This window comes from Mus pahari, chromosome 8 (assembly GCF_900095145.1).
Source record: "Mus pahari chromosome 8, PAHARI_EIJ_v1.1, whole genome shotgun sequence".
Lineage (NCBI taxonomy): Eukaryota > Metazoa > Chordata > Mammalia > Rodentia > Muridae > Mus > Mus pahari.
The window spans coordinates 18,213,074-18,220,105 of NC_034597.1; positions in this window are offsets into that span (position 1 = coordinate 18,213,074).

A 7,032-nucleotide genomic window follows, 5' to 3' on the forward strand; every position below is an offset into this window, starting at 1 on the left:
GCCCTTGGGAAATAGCAGTATTAAAAGGTGTGGCCTTGTCGGAGTAGGTGTGGCCTTCTTGGAAGAAGTGTGTCACTGTTGGGGTGAGCCTTATTAATTTGTATTCCCATTGATTCCCTACTTCTAGCTCACCACTACCACCACCCACTTACTGGATAGGTAAAGAAACAGCAACAAGGGCTGGAGAGATGGCTCAGTGTTTAAGAGCACTGGCTGCTCTTCCAGAGGACATAAGTCCAGTTCTCAGCACCTATATACCACTTCACAAGTGCCTGTAACTCCAAATTCCAAGCTCCCTTCTCTCTTTAAACTCTACTCCCAACAATTCACCACCTCCCACCACCTTTTCTATAGTGCGGACAGAGAGAGAATAGAAACAGCTCTAGCTTCTGATAGCTGGCCTCAAATTGTCCCAAGACCACATGAATGTGTAGTGTGGTCTACGAGATGGAGTTATTAACCCTTGAAGCTCCTGTTGCGGCTGAGGATATACATGGATATGAGGATAAGTAGTGGTCTCCGTATAGGGTGCAAGTCTCATTGTTTCCGATGGTTATTTCTGATGGTGGCTGACCTCGGGCGTTGAATAATCTTTAATTATGAGTTTATACTTCCTTGCTTTTTAATTTCTTATGTGGGGCAGGGGAGGGAGCGTTTGAGACAGGGTTTCTCTATGTAGCCTTGGCTGTCCTGGAACTCACTCTGTAGACCAGACTGGTTTTGAACTCCGAGATCTGCCTCCTGTGTGCTGGGATTAAAACCATGCGCCAACACCACCCGGCCCTAAAACTCTATAAAGCTAAATTTAGAGTCACTTTCCTCCAGAAATGGTTTGATCTACTTTTGACAGGGATCAAGAGGTTGATGGTAAGGTCGTTGTCTTCAGTTCAACTCCCTTTCCTACTGTTGGACTAAGGGGTCTTACTTTCAGCGATGCTGAAGATATTTGCTCTTTGGAGGTGACCCCATGCTTACCAGCAATGCTCCCAGTTCAGATTTCAGTGCTCTGTGGTTGGTATTGGGATTTTGTTTTATTTAATAAACAAAATAAAGTGTCCTTACTTTTTGAGATCTCACCAATGCAATGCACTTAAGGTATGTTTTACTCAGAATCTAGTTGTTTCTTAGAAAAGGAGATCTTTCAAGGAATGTGACCCAGATGTTAATAAATCAGATACATTCCATTCACTTTAAGTCTGGGTTTCAAGCTTGCCAAAGACACCAGTAAACTTTCTTATTAAAGAACTTAATGACCATACTTCTCTGTCTTCATCTTAACCCCTTATCCACCTTGACGCAACCAAACAGTGTCTTGAATGCCAGGGATTAAAAAGAACAGACAAAAATCCTAAAGCAAGGAGAGATGGGCGACAAACTGTACATATAAATAATCTGCTTTGACTGAGTGCTGTGAACAGAAACTGGAGAGGGCAAGAGGCTAGCTCTGGGAGAAAGATCTCGGCTCAAGGAGGAGGTGGGGGAGGGGCAGAAGCTACTCGCTTAACCGGTGACATCGGAGCAGAGCAGACTCTAGAAGGAGGAAGTGATTAACAAGATTGCGCGGGAGCACCAAGCAGTTCAGATAGCAACAAAAACCCGGTGTGCAGGTCTAAAGCCGGGAGGGGCGGGAGGGTGTACATGGAGCATTCAGGAAGAGGAGGAGGAGCCTGCTGTGGCTATAAGGTGATGCGAGAAGACTAGGAGCTAAGTTCATTACATAAGGAAAGCCTCAGGCAGCTGTAGAGATCTGACTTACTGAGAGGGAAAGCACTTCCTGCAGAGTGGCAATAAGAAGTTACTTCAACGATTCTTGTTGGAGAGAAACCCACAGGGGATCCAGAACGGAAGCAGACTCCCTAGGGGTGCCATTGCGTCCATCCTTTGCTTGGCAGCTCTGTTCTCTCTTGTCTCTATTCGTTCTTAAAGAGTCTCTTTAAACATTTGCCATTTCTTTATGTAGAGTTGCTTTGATCTAGTAGCACCACCATCTTTGATGAAGTTCAGATATACTTTTAATCCCAGCACTTGGAAAGCAGAGGCAGACAGATCTCTGTGAGTCGGAGACCTGGCTGGTCTACATAGTGAGTTACAAGAGAGCCAGGTCTACACAGAGAGACACTGTGACAGTAGTAGTAGCAGCAGCAGCAGCAGCAATAGTAGTAGTGGAGTTAGTAGTAGTAGTAGTTGTTGTTGTTAATAGTAGTGGTAAATAATAACAATATGTTCAGCGGGGCGTGGTGGCGCACGCCTTTAATCCCAACTCTCGGGAGGCAGAGGCAGGTGGATCTCTGAGTTTGAGGCCAGCCTTGTCTACAAAGNAAGTTCCAGGACAGCCAAGTCTACACAGAGAGACACTGTGACAGTAGTAGTAGCAGCAGCAGCAGCAGCAATAGTAGTAGTGGAGTTAGTAGTAGTAGTAGTTGTTGTTGTTAATAGTAGTGGTAAATAATAACAATATGTTCAGCGGGGCGTGGTGGCGCACGCCTTTAATCCCAACTCTCGGGAGGCAGAGGCAGGTGGATTTCTTAGTTCGAGGCCAGCCTGGTCTACAAAGTGAGTTCCAGGACAGTCAGGGCTACACAGAGAAACCCTGTCTCGAAAAAAAACAAAAGAAATAATAATAATAATAATAATAATAATAATAATAATGTTCAGTTTGCAGCTGCTTGACTTCATTTCTGTTCCCACATCTTTTTGGTTTTTATTCCTTATCTAGCACCACTTTTTCCCCCACCTCCTGACGGTAGGCAGCCCAGTCTCAAAGTCCTTGCTTGTATCTAGCTCAAGTTTCTGGGTGATCACAGATGAATCTATGGCTTTTGAGGCAGCACCACTTCTGGTAATTACAAGCCTTGAGCTCCTGCCCTGAGCTCACAGGTAGGTCTGTATCCAATAACTACTTTGTATCCAAACTGGAGCTCTTTGCTTCTTCCTAATTCCCTCTTCCCCAGCCTACTCCTCCACCTCCAGTAATGGATGCTCTAAAAATCAATCAATCAATCAAGCTAAAGAAAGGCTATTAAAAGCAACAAGAGAGAAAAGACTAGTGAGTCTCTTATAAAGTCAGGCCCATCAGAGGAAAACTGTAAGACTCCCGAAAACGGGGAGACACTTGCTCTAGTCTCGGGATGGCGCACAGACGCCCATGAACTCACAGGAGACCATCTTTGATGCAAATCACAGGAGGCTTTATTTGGGGTGCCTCCTATCCCACACAGGGAGTAGAGTCGACCCCGAAGGGGAGAGGGACCTTTCTTTTTATGGACCCCCTAGGGGGAAGAAGGGAGGAGGGAATAGGGGATTTCCAAATCACATGGCCTTGGGTCATCAATCTGACAAGTTTTAGCTTCCTGATTTGAGATGATTTACAAAGAATGGGTATTGGAGGAGTGAGGGGTTGGAATCCTGTGCAGGAGCAGGTTACCAGGGAAGTTTTTCACCTGTAGCCTAGCAACCAAAGCCCACAAATTCTTGGCATGAGTTCACACAACAATCAGGGCCTGCGCAAACACAAATTCAAAAAGTTATTTAAACTATACAAATGTTCCTAAGCTACTGGGGCATAATAAACTTTTTCCCTTCACCAGTAATAGAATTTATTTTATCAATCTAGGGTTTTAATGATTTCTTTTATCTTGTCAAAGCCTTACAAAACTCAGTGATTATTTGACAGAAACCTTTATTTCTCTTTCTTTTCTTTTTCTTTGTTGTTGCTGTTGTTGCTTGCCTTTTTGGGGTTTGGGGGAATTTATTGGTTTTTTTGTTTTGCTTGTTTGTTTGTTTGTTTGTTTTTAAACAGGGTTTCTCTGTGTATAGCCCTGGCTGCCCTAGAACTCAATCTATAGACTTGGCTGGCCTGAAACTCATAAAGATCCACCTGCCTCTGCCTCCTGAGTGCTAGGATTAAAGGTGTGCACGAACACCCACCTTGACAGAAACCTGACAAGGTGTATTTTAAATTCTGAAAGGTAATAATTGTCAACTCAGCAAAAACTATATACTAAATTTGAAGAAGAAATTTTTAAATCCCATGATAAAAACAAATTTATTTTAAAAATGAATTTGTGACCACTAAGCCATCTTCACAGAGGACACTAGAAGGAATGCTTTGGTAAAAAGACAAGGATAGATACATTAAAGATACCACAGAGAATAAATAATTCCAGGACATTCATCAAAGGAGGCCTAAAAAAACACCACAGATAGACAAAGTGACTGGAATTATCACACATCATTAGCTAACAACTCTTAGTATTAGTGGTCTCAATTCTCCAAAAAGGAGATGTGGACCAGCAGCTTAGATTATAAGACAGGGTCCATCTTTTGGCTACCTCTAAGAAAGACATCTCATCCTCAAATATAGGCACAACCTTAGAATAAAAGGAATTCCAAGCAAATTGAACCAAGACAAAAGGAACTGTAGATGTTCTAATATCCAATAACATAAATAGATTCCAAGCCACACTAATCAGAAGAGATACAGGGGGTCATTTTATACTCTTAAGGAATAGTTTACCTGGAGGATATTATAATTCTAAACATATACACACCAAACAAAGATGCACCCAATTTCATAAAAGAAACACTGTTAGATCTAAAAATCATAGATTAATCCCAACACAGTGACATTAGGTGAGTTCAGCACACCTCTCTCAGCTATAGACAGGTGACCTGAACAATACTAAACAAAGAAACATTGGCGTTAAATCAATTTGACCTAATAAGCAACTACAGAACATTCATTCATAAATCACAGCGTCGTAAATCATATGGGCCTGACAAGCATTTGCAGAATATATTCTACCCACTAAAGGATGCACATTCATCTCATCAGCCCATGGAACTTTCTCCAAAATTGACCATATATTTGAACACAAACCAAGTTTCAACAAATACAAGAAACTGAAGTAACATTGTGCTGGCCAGTTTCACATCAACTTGACACAAGCCAGAGTCATTTGGGAAAAGGGAACCACAATTGAGAAAATATCCCCATCTGATTGACCTATGGATAAGCCCATGAGTTTATTTTCTTGATTGGTGATTGGTGTAAGAGGGCCCAGTTTACTGTGAGCAGTGCCACATCTGGGCAGGGAGTTTTTGGTGCTGTAAAACAGTAGGTTGATGTACTGGTTAGTTTTGTGTCAACTTGACACAGCTGGAGTTATCACAGAGAAAGGAGCTTTAGTTGGGGAAATGCCTCCATGAGATCCAACTGTGGGGCATTTTCTCAATTAGTGATCAAGGGGGAAAGGCCCCTTGTGGGTGGGAATCATTTCTGGGCTGGTAGTCTTGGATTCTATAAGAGAGCAGGCTGAGGAAGCCAGGGGAAGCAAGCCAGTAAAGAACATCCCTCCATGGCCTCTGCATCAGTTCCTGCTTACTGACCTGCTTGAGTTCCAGTCCTGCATCCTTTGGTGATCAACAGCAGTATGGAAATAAACCCTTTGCTCCCCAACTTGCTTCTTGGTCATGATGTGTGTGCAGGAATAGGACCCCTGACTGAGGCAGTTGAGAAAAACACCCAGAGCAAACCAGTAAGCAGCAACCCTTCCATGACTTCTGGATCAATTCCAACCTCCTGATTCCTGCCCGGAGCTCCTGCCTTGACTTCCCTGAATGATAGCTTACAAGCTATAAGAAAGAAAAAATAACCCCTTCCCTCTCCAAGTCGGTTTTGGTCGTGGTGTCTTATCACAATAGAAGCCCTAACCAAGACAGCATTCTATCTGATCATAACAGAATAAGCTGGATATCAAGAGCAATAGAAAATACTCAAACAATACACTATTGAGGGATAATTGGGTCAAGGAAGAAATCAGGAAGGGAATTTTAAAATTCGTAGAATTGAATGAAAACAAACCCACAGCATACCGAAGCCTTTTGGGACACAATGAAGGCAGACCTAAAAAGGAAAGTTTTTAGCATTGAATGTCTACATCAAAAAAAATTGAGAGGTCTCAAATTAATAATTTAATGATACACCTGGATTTCTTGTAATAGAAGAATTGGAGGGAAAGGAATAGAAAATAGATTGAATTCAAAAACAAATTCCAGTGTGAATATTAACCAAATTATTTTTAACCTTTCATTTATTTTGAATCTTGAGACAATATTTTGCTCTGTAGCCCTGGCTTCTGGACTCATGATCCCAATCCCCCTGCCTCTGTGCTGGAACCATTAGCATGTGAAAGGACCCCAGCCAGAAACATTCATTATTGTTGTTATTATTATTATTATTATTATTACTTATTCACTTTACTTCCCACTCACTGCCCCCTCCAGGTTATCCCTTCCCACAATCCTTTCCACCTCCCCCTCTCCTTCTCCTAGGAGCAGTTAGGGCTTCCCCTGGGTATTCCCCCAACCCTGGCACATCAAGTCTCTTTAAGGCTAGGTACATCCTCTCCCACTGAGGCCAGACAAGGCAGCCCAGCTAGAAGAACATATTCTACAAACAGGCAACAGCTTTTGGGATAGCCCCTGCTCCAGTTATTCAAGGACCACATAAAGACCAAGCTGCACATCTTCTACATGTCTGTAGGAAGGCCTAGGTCCAGACCATGTATGCTCTTTGGTTGGTAGTTCAGACTCTGAGAGCAATGGTCCAGGTTAGTTGACTCTATTGGTCTTTCTGTGGAGTTCCTATCCCCTTTGGGGTCTGCAATCCTTCCTCCTGTTCTATAAGAGTCCCATCCATTGTTTGGCTGTGGGTGCCTGTATCTGTCTGAGTCAGTGGCTGGATGGAGCCTCTCAGAGGACAGCCATGTTAGACTCCTGTCTGCAACAGAGTATCACTAATTGTGTCAGGGATTGATGCTTGCCCATGGGATAGGTCTCAAGTTAGGCCAGTTATTGGATGGTCATTCCCTTAGTATCTGCTCCATCCCCCCTTTCTGCATTTCTTGTAGACAGGATAAATTTTGGGTTAAAGGTTTTGTGGGTGGATTACTGTCCCTATCATTCCACTGGGGTTCCATGCTATACTCCACAAACCCAAAGAAACTAAACAAGAAGGAAGGCACAAGCAAG